Genomic DNA, 13,897 nt, shown 5'->3' with positions numbered 1-13,897 from the left:
TTTCACAAATTGCCAACAGGCCTGGCTTTGCCCCGTCTCTGCATCAGCACACCTTCCATTTAGTTCTCACCAGTGAGCCTTTTTGGTGAGATTTACCACTTGACAGTTCAGACCAGAGATTAAAAACTGGTTCAACCAGTTTGACTACCTTGACATGGCAGTGGTTAGGGGTAGAGTGAATGAGGAAAGGGAGTGTCTGTGGGTCACTGGGTCATGGGTTTCTGAGGTCCACCTTTGTCCCGGTTGATGTGTTTACCGATGACTGGGAAGAAGATTTAGATGACAGGTTTTTCTATGCATGGAATACTGTGGTCTGGCCTGACATACTGTTAAGCAGAATGATGGCACAGTTTTAAGAAAATCAGACAGCTGCTTCTTGAAACTTGGAAAGTCATTCCAACTGAGAATTCCCTTCCTAACTTTGGGTGAGGGAAATGGCCAAGAACTTTCTAAAATTAGCACCAGTTCCCTTATCCTTATACAAATTACCATCTGGTGTTTGTTTCGTGTATTCGAAGAAAGCCAGCTGGAATGGAGAATATCAAATACCAGTAACATTTTAGTCTGAAAGGTCCACTTGACATCAAACTCATACCAAGTAGCGAGATCTCAATCTATATAAAGGTGATGGATGCTGTTGATCTTGTGGCAAGGAGAATCTTCTTAATCTAGTTTAGGAAGACACGGCATATTATAGTTTCAGTTGGGTATTTCTCTGTTGCAGTTATGTATCAGAGGGGACTATAGAATAAAGCAAGTTATTTCACTAAAGTTGGAGATAGTAACTTTATTTTTCCTAATATTTACTCATAACAAAACCATGACACTTTGGATTATACCAAAGTAGATGTTTATTTTCATGATAACTGCACTAAAGATGTTAAACTCTGAAATAGAGTTTAGTACAAATAGGAAGTTAACTTGAAGCCTCAATGTCTTTCTTCCAAAGCCTAGGCTTGGAGAAGTCACAAACCACACTCGTTATTCACTTCACTCTTTAACACGTTTCTACATATGATCTTTCTGACCTGCTTCTATCTCCTCCCGACAAAGTATGCTTGCTGCTGGAAATAGTTCTACCCACCCAGGAAACATGAAGCCCAGACTTGTCCCCTCATGTTTCCAAGGGATTCACAATTAAATTTCCTTTGAATAAGCTGAAGATAGTGTGTTTGAATATTATCTCTTCGGTAAAGCTTTTCCCCCCAACCCCAGGGAGAGTTAGCCTAGCTCTTCGGTCTGTAGCCACAGCATTACAGAGACCTCACCTGGAGCTCGGAGCCATGAGAACCGTATCTGGGGAAGATTATTTTTATCTGCTACTTCTAACTGGTTCCTGTGCAGGGAGGAACGCTTGGTGACTGAGCAAGGCTAATGGGTGTGGAGATTCAGGCTGGGACGGCGCTACGTTTGTGATCAAAAGGGCAGCAGGGGATCATGGAAGAAGGAAAATCTGGAAGGCTGGCGAGGCTGATGGAAGAAGGTTTAAGAAGCAGAGGAGGTAGCTGTTGGCCTCAGAGCACTTGGCAGAGGGCAGGCCTGAAATGGGGGCCTGGAATTAAGAATAAGCCTTTAGCAAGGTTTTATTTATTTATTTCTATTAACTTAAATTTTTTTTTAAATGTTTATTTTTGAGACAGAGAATGCATGCACATGCATGAGCAGGGGAGGGGCAGAGAGAGAGGGGGACAGAGAATCTGAAGCAGGCTCCCCTCTGTCAGCACAAAGCCTGAAGCAGGGCTCAAACCCACAAAATGTGAGATCGTGACCTGAGCCGAAGTCGGACGTTCAACCAACCAAACCGCCCAGGTGCCCCTATTTCTATGAACTTTTTATAGCGTAACAAGCAATGGAAACTTTCCAACTCCCCATGAACTCCTCTATATGTCTAACACCTAGCTCATGTGTGTAACATGTGGGCTCTAACTGTGCCTCGTTTGTTTAGGACAGGCCATTTGCAGGGTTTCACCTGTTGTCCTGCCTTCATTACTTGACCGTGTTCACATTCAGTTTCACAATATGTCTGTTTGGGTGACAAACTATAAGGTCACACAAAGTAGTTCTTATCTGACTGTACTTTGAAGACCATACCACATTTTATCCCTAAATTGCCTGTTTACCTATCTCCATTCCAGACATCATGGGTTCAGGCTCCCAGAGGGACAGGATACTGTCTTTGTTAATTCATTTGAACACCATGTACTAAGTTTTATATTGTATGTGTTAGGTGCTGGGATATGATGAGAAGTAAGAAATGGTCTCTCTGCACTCAAATATCTTAAGGGGAGCGGCACCTGGGTGGTTCAGTTGGTTAAGCAGCTGACTCGTGATCTCGGCTCAGGTCATGATCTCACAGTTGTGAAGTCAAGCCCCACATCTGGTTCTGAACTGATAGCAAGGAGCCTGCTTGGGATTCTCTCTCTCTCCCTCTCTCAGCCCCTTGCCTGAACACTCTCTCTCTCTCTCTCAAAATAAATAAATAAACTTAAAAAATAAGATCTTCAGGGAAGAGGCTGAGATGTACTCACACAATTATACACCTGAGAGATAAGGCTTGCAACAGAATTCCTCCACCTTGGCACTGATTGACATTTTGGACCAGATAACTCTTTGTTGGCCTGGGCGCTCCAGGATGTTGAACTCCATCCTGGGTCTCTACAAGTACATGCCAGTAGCACCCCCTCCAGTAGCGACAACCAAAAATGTATCCAGACATTGCCAGATTTTATCCCCACCCAGCTGCCATCCCAATGTGGAGAAGCATCCATTAAGTCAAAACACAGGGCATCATGGGAGGAGCACCTAACCCAGACTTGGACAGAATCTTATTAATTTTCCATCCTGAACTCTGACTTGACACTTAAGAAGTGCTTAATGAATTAATGCAATGCATCAAATCATGCTATCCTTCAGGATTATTGGAATAAAGTCTAGCAAACTAGGGAGAAGTTCAAGTATGAGGTCTTAGGCAGAAGTCCGCCAATTCAGAATTTCACTCTGAATCACAGGCCCCAACATTGTTCCCAGAAATACCCTATGGCCACAAAGGAACCTGCTCCCTAAATATCACAGCACAGATTTTCTAGCAGTTATTTTCCTGTTAATAAATACTGATTGTCAAGCACTTTGGCAAATATCAGGTGCCTTAAATGCTAAATAGTCATTATAAAGCCACATAAATATTTTAGATTCATCATCCACAGCAGGGAAAGCAGAGCCCTGATTCTAGGAGGGAAAAGAAAAAAAAAAGCCTTGACATTCAACTAATGGCTTCACTAACTGATGCACCCACCTGGGAGGCTGAAATTTGGTCCGTCTCAGAAGTGAATGTTCTTTGCAAAACAGAGTTAAATCTATCTCAACTTCAGTGGAGGCATCCTGTCCCCAAGCCAGCCATTGTTTTGATGTAAATGAAGACAAGAAAATTCACAGCACTACCCACATGTTCCTTTCACACAGCCTCTGCCCTGAACCAGACTGACATGGAATAATGGGAAGACAGGGGCATGAGGAGGCTGATTCACATCAGCCTTTCTTGGTGGACTCAGACAAACTGGACGATAATGGAGCTTTCTGGAACAGGCTGTGTGACTTTGGGCAAGTGACAACTTCCCTGGGCCCCCATTGGTAAGATGGAGGACAAAAGGAGTAACGATTTCGAAGCAGCTCACAGCACTCATGGTTATACCTGCAGTTTTACATCCTTGAAGACTGATGGAATTCAGGGGTTCCCAGCATTGATTTTTACTTCGGGGGTGGGAGAGATGGCATACAAAAATCAGCCCCTCAACAGTCCTGACGCCCTTGTTTAATAGGCTCCCTAAAGTGTGGTAAAACCCCACAGAGTATCTATGAGGCTGGCAGCCACATAGAATGAATGAATGGGCCAGTCCGAGCTAATTCCCAGTTTGTCCCTCTCCAGGACGGTTTTGCATTAACCGCTGTGGTGTCCTATTGACTAGAACATGATCCAGCTGTTAGCCCGGGTCTTTAAGTTACTGAGTCCTCTGGGAACCCTCTGAAAACCCCCTTTGCCCAAGGTAAGTATTCCCAGCAACTGCACAAGAGACTCACTGATGTTATTTAGAAGTTGCAATTAATAGCGAGATTTTTTTCCCCCTGATGGATCAGTGTTCCCCCTAATTGCCAAGCCATAATTCTTTGCTGATTCCCCAAAGGTTCGTTTTATTTGGAGTATTTTTAAAGCACACACAAAACCCAGAAGAATAGTTGTTCCTTTGTTTTAATGTTGCTGCTAAGCTTAAAAAAAAAAAAAAATCCTCCTCCCTCCTTTAATCCCTTCAGGAAATGCCTCATTCTCAATACTTATTAAAAATGGGGAAGCAGTCCTAGGTGGCTTCTGGAGGTCGAAGTTCATAAAGTGAATATGCATAACAGCAGCAGAATATCAAGTTTTCATAATTACACCTTTTCCTGCATACATTTCCTACAGTGAAATCGGCTTTGATTTGGTCTGATTTAATATAGTCTTTCTAATTTAAATCTATCCCTTCACTTCTACTTTGCTGTTGTTCAACTTTAGATGGGAAAAATGGGTTCCTATTTCCCACTTTCACACACCAATAAGGATTCTGTATTTCTAAACAAGAGTGATGAGATAGCATTTAATTTCTGACCTCTGTCCCTAATTCCAGAGCTTTGGGGAAGGAAAGTATTTCTGTTTTGGAGAGATAAACTATGAAATGAGAGGGCAAAAGAGGATGGAGAGACGCAGGCTTAGGCAACTGTGTCTAGCATAATGCCTTACTCAAAGTCAGCAGGTATCAGTCTTTGTTGCAAGAACAATGCTTAAGATAGGAGAGGAGGCTCTGAATAATCTTGTAGCAAAAGACATAGTTAAGAGCACATACAAAAAAAGCCCCATAGTTAGAAGTGGAATTTTGATGAAACCTAAGTCCTGTTAGAGCAATTTGGTTCAATAGGTAGAAAAAAATCAGAGAAGGACATTGAGTTGAACTATAGCTTACCTGTTGCTTGCTTTGCTATCCTGGGACACAGGGTTGCATGAGGAACTCTCAGATAGATGTATGATTGGTCTAAATGGAAAGTCAAATGCATGTGGGGACTGAAGTTCTAGTTCAAGAGCCATGGACACCCCAACTGGAGCTTTTGGGAATTCTCATATTTCTCTTGGAGGAGACATTTGTTATGTGCAGCTAGTGCTGACCTCAGTTCCTGGCACAAAGGAGGAATTCGACAAATGTGTGAAGGGTTATAACAGACACTATTCTTGAGGTCTAGCATGAAAGGTCATTCATTTCCCTTTTTTTTTTTTTTTTTTTTAGAAATAGAGCATGTGAGTAGGGGAGAGGGATGGGGGGCGGGAGAGAGAGATAGAGATAGAGATAGAGAGAGAGAGAGAGAGAGAGAGAGAGAGAGAGAGAGAGAATCCCAAGCAGGCCCCACACTCAGCATGGAGCCTGACACAGGGCTTGATTCTGCAACCCTGGGACTGGGATCATGCCAAATCAAGAGCCAAATCAAGAGTCAGATGCTCAACTGACTGAGTCACACAGGCACCCCATTTCACTTTTTTTTTTTTTTAATTTTTTAATGTTTATTTATTTTTGACAGAGAGAGAGAGACAGGGCATGAGCAGGGGAGGGTCAGAGACAGAGGAAGACACAGAATCCGAAACAGGCTCCAGGCTCTGAGCTGTCAGCACAGAGCCTGATGCGGGACTCGAACCCACAGACTGTGAGATCATGACCCGAGCTGAAGTCAGACGTTCAACCGACTGAGCCACCCAGGTGTCCCCCCTTTTCACTTTTTTTTTTAAATTTTTTTTTTTTAACGTTTATTTATTTTTGAGACAGAGACAGAGCATGAACAGGGGAGGGTCAGAGAGAGAGGGAGACACAGAATCGGAAGCAGGCTCCAGGCTCTGAGCCATCATCCCAGAGCCTGACGCGGGGCTCAAACTCACGGACCGTGAGATCGTGACCTGAGCCGAAGTCGGACGCTCAACCGACTGAGCCACCCAGGCGCCCCCCATTTCACTTTTAATACCGATGTTAGGGAACTATAGCTGTGTTAGAAATAGTCTTTGCCCTTCAGATGTTTAACAATGAATCGGGGAATCAGATAAAACCACGTCTAACTAAAATACAAGGTAGTAATGGTTTTCATACACAAAACCTTTTTCACACAGAGCCGTGGAGGTCTGAAAAGCAGGAATTCATAGATCTTTAGGAATATGAAAGGTGTGGAAGGTGAAGGTAGATTTGAAAGGTAAAGGAATATTTCATGGAACACACGGCATTGGAGAGGAGTCTTTGGTGATGAGTCTAACTTTGATAGGCTGAGATGGGAGAGGTGAGGAGAAAGACCATTCCTAGTGGCAGACAGAGGTGCAGTAACTATCTTGGGGGAATGATAAGGGCTCCAGTTTGGCTAAAACAAGTGATTAGGGATTGGAAGGAGACAGCTCTGAAAAGTAGGTGAAGGGGTCACGGCTTTGGAGGCCTTGAATGCTGGAGTGAGGAGCCAGTCTTCATTTCCACAAACTACAGATGTTTGAAATGATGGCTAGAAAAACAGAAGACAGGAGGTAGGAGACCCCTTCATTAAGAATCTACATATGGGGGTGTCTGGGTGGCTCAGTTGACTGAATAGCCGACTCTCGGTTTCAGCTCAGGTAACGATCCTGGGGTCATGGGATGGAGCTCCACATGGGGCTCTGTGCTGAGCTTGGACCCTGCTGAAGATTTGCTCTCTCTCCCTCTGCCCCTTCTCTGCTAGCATGCGTGTGTCTGTGCTCTGTCTCTCTCAAAAAAAGTCTCCATACCTAGAACCTAATATGAATCAACTCTGACCTTTCTGCAGCCCCTTCCTGAGCCCATTCCCCGTAACTGTGCTGATCTCTAAGGCATGCGGGGTTCATAAAGCCCAGAATGGGCTCCCCCAGAGTTGGATCTTCTAAACAGGGACATTAATCCCATGTTGTTTGCTGTTGGTTTTTTCAATCCTTCATCAACAATTGACACAAGTGGGGGAAAAAGAGCCAAGGCAAGTTGCGGGAAACAGCTTACTTGGGGGTTTGAAAAGAGCCACCAGATTTATGCAGAGGCGCTCAGGAGGTTGCTGGGCAGCCGACAGGGCCGGCAAGACTCTTACTGATCTTGCGGTTCCCCAAGCAGCCGCTGGCTTGCCACATACAGAACGTCAGCCATTGGAGAAACCCCAGGATGAAACCTGTAAGCCATTCCATTATTTTAAGAACTCATGTCATGGAATTTCTGTATTTTCGTTTCCTTCTTCTGTTTGTGGCCTGAGGAGTAATTAATGACCTGAAACTTCACTACTGAGCCTCCATGAGAAAGGATACCTGCCAAAGGAGGAGTCCAGAGACGGGGCTAAGCTTATGCTGCCATGCAGATTAATGCCTGTCTTGGGGATTTCTCCTTGGTAATTAAAGCCCCAGCTTCTGCCTACTTAAATATGGCTTGAATCGACTTCTGATGTCCCCTCAGTATCTCAAGTTTCAAAGCCAGTGTGTCAGTGGCAGCATCCTCAGGGCAGTTTTGCGTTATTGTTTTCCTCTCTGGGAAGAAAATTCTCTTTGCTGATCTCTTTGGGAGATCTTTTCTCCAACAGCCATACAATTGCAGGGTCTAGGGTAGAGTCAAGGGTTGGAATCCCAATTTTCACTCAGTTCAGAGGTAATTTGTTAAAGGACACGCTTTTCACAGATTTAAAGAAATTTCTGCTTTAAAATCCAGTAAGAAAATTTCTGTTTTTTTTTGCATATGATGAAGCAAATCAGTATGAATAAAGTCATGATACTGTAAACGCTTTCGGATGTAAAAAAAAAAAAAAAAAGAAAATTTCTGGGTTTTTATCCCAAAGAAATGATTTAAAATGTGTTAAGATTGGAGCACAAGGCTGATTATTCTAGCCTTGCTTGTGAGAGAGAAAAATTCAAAGTCTAACAATAAGAGATTGGTTAAACAATTCACATTATCTCTATAAAATGAAATATTATATAGCCATCCAAATGGAAGAAACTAGAGTAGTTTATAATAATGAATATAAAAGTCTGTATTTCATGCTACTGCAGTCCCCATATGTCTTGCACACAGAGTGGGTGCTTCAGAAGCTGATAGACATTTTTGGATTTTCATTTTCCTATTTCCAAGAGCAACACGGGTGGCAGTAAGCACCGTGGTAAAACGCCAGACATCTCAGCCTGCTTTTCTCTAGCTCAACTGCAATTTTCCTAAGTTATTTTTCCACTGTAATAATTTGTTTTTAGCCTTGTAACTTCTAGGTTGCCAAAATCGACCTATTTTTCTGCCCATAAGTTTGGCTAGCCAATTGGCTAGTGAATCCACCTGGCCACCAATAAAACTCATTACAATTCAGGCTTAGTTGTTTATTCCTTGAGACAGCCAATGAATCATTCAAAGGTTTCTTAGACGTTTCGGAACCACATGGAGGCAGATTCAAAGTGATAGGTCTCAGATAGGTAGGTAGTAGGTAGTGAAGATGAAATCACAGCTGGGCCAGCCTCTCAGGTATTTTCAATACCCACCCCCGCCAAGGGATCCAAGCTAGTTTTTATCTGGCGTTACTTCCTTTGTGTTCCCAGGGCAAATTTTGAAGCATTTCCTTGCCTGGCTCTGCGGCTTTGATTAGGGTCCTACTAATAAGCAATGGAAATGAAGATGCCCAGCAGGGAGAAGGAGCTCAGAGGGTTGCAAAAAAATAAAAATAAAAATTCAAGCTCTGGACTTTGTGCCAATTATTTGAAAGTTTAATGAACCGTGGGTGTTGGTGCAAGGCATCCTTAAATGGCTGAGAGCCCCAGTGAATCCAAAGCTGCGTCTCTTTGTGAGTGTCTGCTTGTTCTGGAATCCAAGAAATAAACTTAGGAAATAGTAGGGATATTTTTGCCTTTGTGGGGGTGGAGTGGGGTGGGCAAGATTTCACCACTTTCAAAAAATGATAGGAGGAGGGTGAAAGTCTGAACCTCATTTCTCAGCTGGATGCCCCCAAACAATCAAATTTCCTCAAGTTTCTTCCTGTTACACAATGGGGCTCTTCACACTCTCCTGCTATTTTCAGACTTGCCAGCTGAGAAGGGATTCAAGCTCCAGTTCTCTGGAGCCTGGTTAGTTTAATGGGGTTCTGTTCTTTCTCCCCTTTTCCCTGAATTATGAGATCTGAGTGCCAGGCTGGGGGTAGGAGAGCCAAGAGAGGGGGAAGCGAGTGATGTAAAGGCCAGACAGTGTGAAACCCCACCTTAGAATTGACTGCATTTGTCTGTAACGAGAGCAGCTTATGCTTTGGAGGCACAAAGAATAAGAAACAATGTAAAATAGGGTTTGGTGTTAACAGTGCAACAGGAAGACTTCCAAAGCATTTGTGAAAGATGAGAAAGTCAGTGGGTTTGTTTTGCAGCTGATCAACCCATTGAGATTTAATAAACACCAGGGTAGATAATAATATAAGGCTGATGAAAACGATGGCTCGCATTAATGAGCACCTGCCGTTCTTGTAAGAGCTTCACGTGTCCTAACTCATTTAATCTGACCAACAATTTAAGAGGTTAGGAATCGCCGTTACCTCTATTTCACAGGTGAAGAAACAGAAACATGGAGGGGTTCTAGAACTTGTCCAGAGTTACACAGATGACTGCTGGTACCAAGATTGGGGCCCAGGCAGTCTGGGTATGGAACCTCAATTCGTAACCACTGGCCCCTTACTATCTTCTGTGAGAGATCAAGGCTACTAAGAGTAAAGCAAATAGCTTGAGGCCAGGACCTATGTGTCTCTGGTGCCCAGCTCAGGGCCTGGGAACTACAAGAGCTTAAGCAGCCAAGATCATTACTCTTGAATCCAAGAAAGAGCTTTGTCTTGGAATCAAAAAGGAAATACCACATCAACTTTAGTTTGAGTGAAACACAAAACTAAAAGCTAACAGTGTCTGAGGGTACTAGAAGGAGAAACGAACAGAGGATGAATTATTTTTAAAAATTGCGTATAGCTGTTAATTGAATTGGAAATATCTTTGCCCGCTTCCTTCCCAAGTTTTTACCACTTTGGGAGTCCCACGAAATGACTTGTACTCCGGAGTTTAAACTCATGCCCTGAGCTACGTGGAAACATTCAAACTGGCTTAAATTTCATACTTAGAGATGGAGTCAGGACGAGTATAAAAGCTCTTGAAGTCTTCTGGGAGAAATACAAGAGTTAATTTCCAGGTTAACATCTAAAATTGGTTAAAGAATTGGATATGGCACCATTTTCCTCTGTAGTTTGGCAGCTAGATCAGAAAGCAGAGCTTTGAAGATAAAGGTTCTAACACTGAGACGTGTGTGTGAGTTTGTGTATGTGTTGGTGGTAGCTACAAGAGGAAACACAAGACAGGGTAAGAGTAGCCAACAGCCAAGGGTGAGTGAGGTCCTTAGATCACAAGAAATGAGCAGAGCGAGAAGTAGATTCAGATAAAAATGAAGCAAGTTTTGAGCAGAGGTCAGAAAGACCTGAATTGCCTCTGGGGCAAGAAACCTGGGGGCAAGTCTCTTATGCTTCTTCAGCCTCAGTTTCTGCATCTCAAAAATGGGAATTTAAATATCAAACTTGAAAGGTTACTTTAAGGATTTAAAGAGAAGGTCCCTAGGGTGATTTAGTGGGTTAAGCACCCGACTTTGTCAGCTCACGATCTCCTGCTTTTCAGCTTGGAGCCTGCTTCAGATCCTCTGTCCACACCACCCTCCCCCGCTCACGTTCTCTCTCTCTTTCAAAATAAATAAATAAAAGCATTTATGAAAGTTTTAAAGAGAAGACGTGAAAAGAGCTTGTATAGTACTCGGTGCCCAGCAGGTACTCAACAGCTGCTGATTGTTGCTAGAAGTTGGGGTTTGTCAACCCGAGCACTCTTGACATCTTCAGCCCGATATTTCTTGGTTGTGGTGTGGTGTCCTGTGCACTACAGAAAGCTCACCAGCATCCCAGGCCTCTACCCCTGGATTCCCCCCCAGTAGTGACCATCAGAACTGTCTCCTGAGGCTGCCAAATGTGCCCCCCTCCTGCCCGCCAGCTGAAAACCACTATTCCATTTGAGAAAGAGGGAACGATCTCTCTTGGGTGCGGTAGGCCATGGAGTAGACAAATTTCCCATTTCATATTGCTTTAAAGGGAAGAAAGAAACACGCAGGAAAGACACATTTGGGGCTTTGCCACGTCTCCCCCAGGTCCCCGCTTTTCTAACTGAATGATGAGTTCTCTGAGATGAAAGGAAATCTGACAAAAACAGTTGGAGTTCGGACAGACGTGCTAAACTACCCTCTGAATCCCCGGCCCCGACCCCGGATAAGAAGAGGTGGGGGCCACTCACTGCCTTTATGAAGGCTATTGGACCACGTTTAACAAGCTAATTGGAGAAACATGGCACCAAATACAGTGGGAATTAACCTTCGTTTAAATTAAGGAGTTGCTAATCATAAGAAGCTAGAAAAGAGCTGAGACTATAAAATCTGATAAAATGTGGAGATGGTGTGCTGGGAACATTCTAAATGGATTACTTTATTTCCCTTCCTCTGTGGTACAATTCTGGAAAAATATATTTGTTGATGCAAAACGTGTAGTAGTTTGGATAAAGGTTCATTTAAGGTTAAGTCCATACCCTTTCGCAACGTCTACACTTCTTGTCTCAAAGGGTGGGGAGGAAACACACACACACACACACACACACACACACACACACACACCCAGAGGCTGGAGTGTCAGATTCTGGCAAGTGTGCCTCTGACTAACAAGATACATACTTTGTGGGCTTCAAATAATGTTATTCTTTTTAGCATCAAATACAGTGTACCTGGGGCAGAACTTCAAACACAGTCTCTACGCATCCTCTCACCAAGTACGAAATGCTCTGGAGTTGTCTTGAATATCAGCCCAGCCCACTTGGGGAGGGTGCGCCCTGGCCTGTGGACCTCAGAGGTACACCTGCTGTCAGTTACCAAAGCAGGTCAGTTCTAGGAGACTCATAATTATTCAATAATTTCCACCAGACTGGATGCTCTAAATTCACCCCTAAATGCATGTTGCTTGGCCTGTGGAAGAACTTATGATCTATTAAAAGAAAATACACAGAAATGAAGTGGAATTGACAAGTTGAGAAAAGACAGAGCAGGGAGAGATGGGGGAGGGAGAGAGGTTTCTCAGCTCGGAGGCTGCAGTTCTGATTTCCATCTTGGATTACAGCTAAGAAAGATGTAGTTGGGAGGAACCAGCATTGGAGACTCCGAGCATCAGCTCTTTGCCTGCCTTGTTTGGTCCTCTCTTAGCGATGGCCTTAGCCCACACTTGAAAACAGGGAGCCTTATTTTGTTTTGGGGGTTAAAAATCCACCTTCTAGTTGTCTAATGGAGTGGGGTCACAGGAACAGAAAGGTTAACTGGGTGGGTCAACCTAGCAATTGTGGTCTTAGAAGAAGTCCTGAGTCAAGCTCCATCCTTGGGGGAATTGGAGAGAGGAGAGAGTGTGGGGTAGAGGCACTAAGCAAAGAAGAATTGAGAAGGCTGCTAGCAATTAAAGGAAGCTGCCTACAATTTTTATTTATTGGGCTAAGGTCCTACCAGTAGTGGGTGGGAGAATGATTAAAATTAATGGCAATAGGGGCACCTGGGTGGCTCAATAGGTTAAACATCTAACTTCGGCTCAGGTCACGACCTCGATGTTCATGAGTTCGAGCCCTGCGCCGGGCTCTGTGCTGACAGCTCAGAGCCTGGAGCCTGCTTCTGATTCTGTGTCTCCCTCTCTCTCTGCCCCTCCCCGGGTTGTGCTCTGTCTCTCTCTCTCTCTCTCTCTCTCAAAAATAAAAAAAAAATTTAAAAAATTATTGGCAATAATAGTGTGGCCATTAGATGCCATTAATTTATCACTTACTGTATGCCTTTCCCTGTGCAAAGTGCCTTGTAGGCATTAACTCCTCCTTTCTTTTCAGCAGCCCTGTGGCATGTGTTATCATTAGCTTCTTTCTACCGGTGAAGTAAGGCTTCCAACTATTAAATACTAGGTCATACAGGGGGGTTAAAATCCATGACTCTGGTGCTTGGCCATTACCCATAAGATCACTGGGCTGAGTCTCAGTCCTTCTTCTGCCATTAACTTCTCTGACAACAGGCAAGGTTTCTAATCTCCCAGGGACACATTTTCCAAGGCCTGGTGCTCACTAAAGAGGTGGTAAATTGAATCTGTAGAATGGGGCTGATTCTAATTCCTCTACTTCTCTCTCAGGGTTGTTCTGAGGCTAGATGAGAAAATATTTGGAAGGCATTGAACATAAAACAAATGTGAGCCATGACACCACTCTGTGCCTGCAATGGGTAAACACTGCTGGTCCCATAAACTGCCTTCGGTCAACATTTATGGGTAAAGCAGAGCTTAAATAACGCAGCTTTTTCGTTTTCCACAAAATCTTACGGTGGATATTGATTCTCCTAAATTCCTAGAGTAGTTACTTTATTTATTTATTTATTTATTTATTTATTTATTTATTTATTACCAGGGGAAAGCGCGAACGCAGTCCCCCACTACCACAAATTATACAGTCGAGTTTCCCACATTTGGGGAAATCGCAGGGGTCAGCACATCCGGAGTGCAATGGATAAGCCTCGCCCTGGGAAAACCACCTTCGTGATCATGCTATCTCCCCTGCCAGGTAAGTATAGAGTAGTTACTTTAAACCAAACCTCTTGTCACAAGGATTCACCAAAATGGGGGCAGTGTTTGTTATGTACTCATTCTTAGAGCATTTTGACAGCCCTGTAAGATTTTTTTTTAATCTACTTTACATTAATATGAAAAAAACCCCAAAGCCTCACAGTGTGACTATTTGACATGAGATCTGAAAATGGCTCAGAATATC

At 43.6% G+C, this 13,897-nt stretch overlaps 1 protein-coding gene and 2 non-coding genes across 5 annotated transcripts in view; 1 reads left to right on the top strand and 2 right to left on the bottom strand.

Moving 5' to 3' along the window:
* Positions 1-13,897, bottom strand: part of SYNPR (synaptoporin) — a 313,866-nt gene that overhangs the window by 29,772 nt on the left and 270,197 nt on the right. The gene's annotated exons all lie outside the window — the stretch shown is intronic.
* Positions 7,764-7,826, top strand: LOC132679976 (small nucleolar RNA Z39). Its single transcript, XR_009610453.1, has one exon. It is a non-coding gene; the product is annotated as a small nucleolar RNA Z39 (small nucleolar RNA).
* Positions 13,535-13,698, bottom strand: LOC132680000 (U1 spliceosomal RNA). Its single transcript, XR_009610477.1, has one exon. It is a non-coding gene; the product is annotated as a U1 spliceosomal RNA (small nuclear RNA).

This window comes from Panthera onca, chromosome A2 (genome assembly GCF_046562875.1).
Source record: "Panthera onca isolate mPanOnc1 chromosome A2, mPanOnc1 haplotype 2, whole genome shotgun sequence".
Classification (NCBI taxonomy): domain Eukaryota; kingdom Metazoa; phylum Chordata; class Mammalia; order Carnivora; family Felidae; genus Panthera; species Panthera onca.
This window is presented reverse-complemented; position numbering and strand designations above follow the sequence as displayed.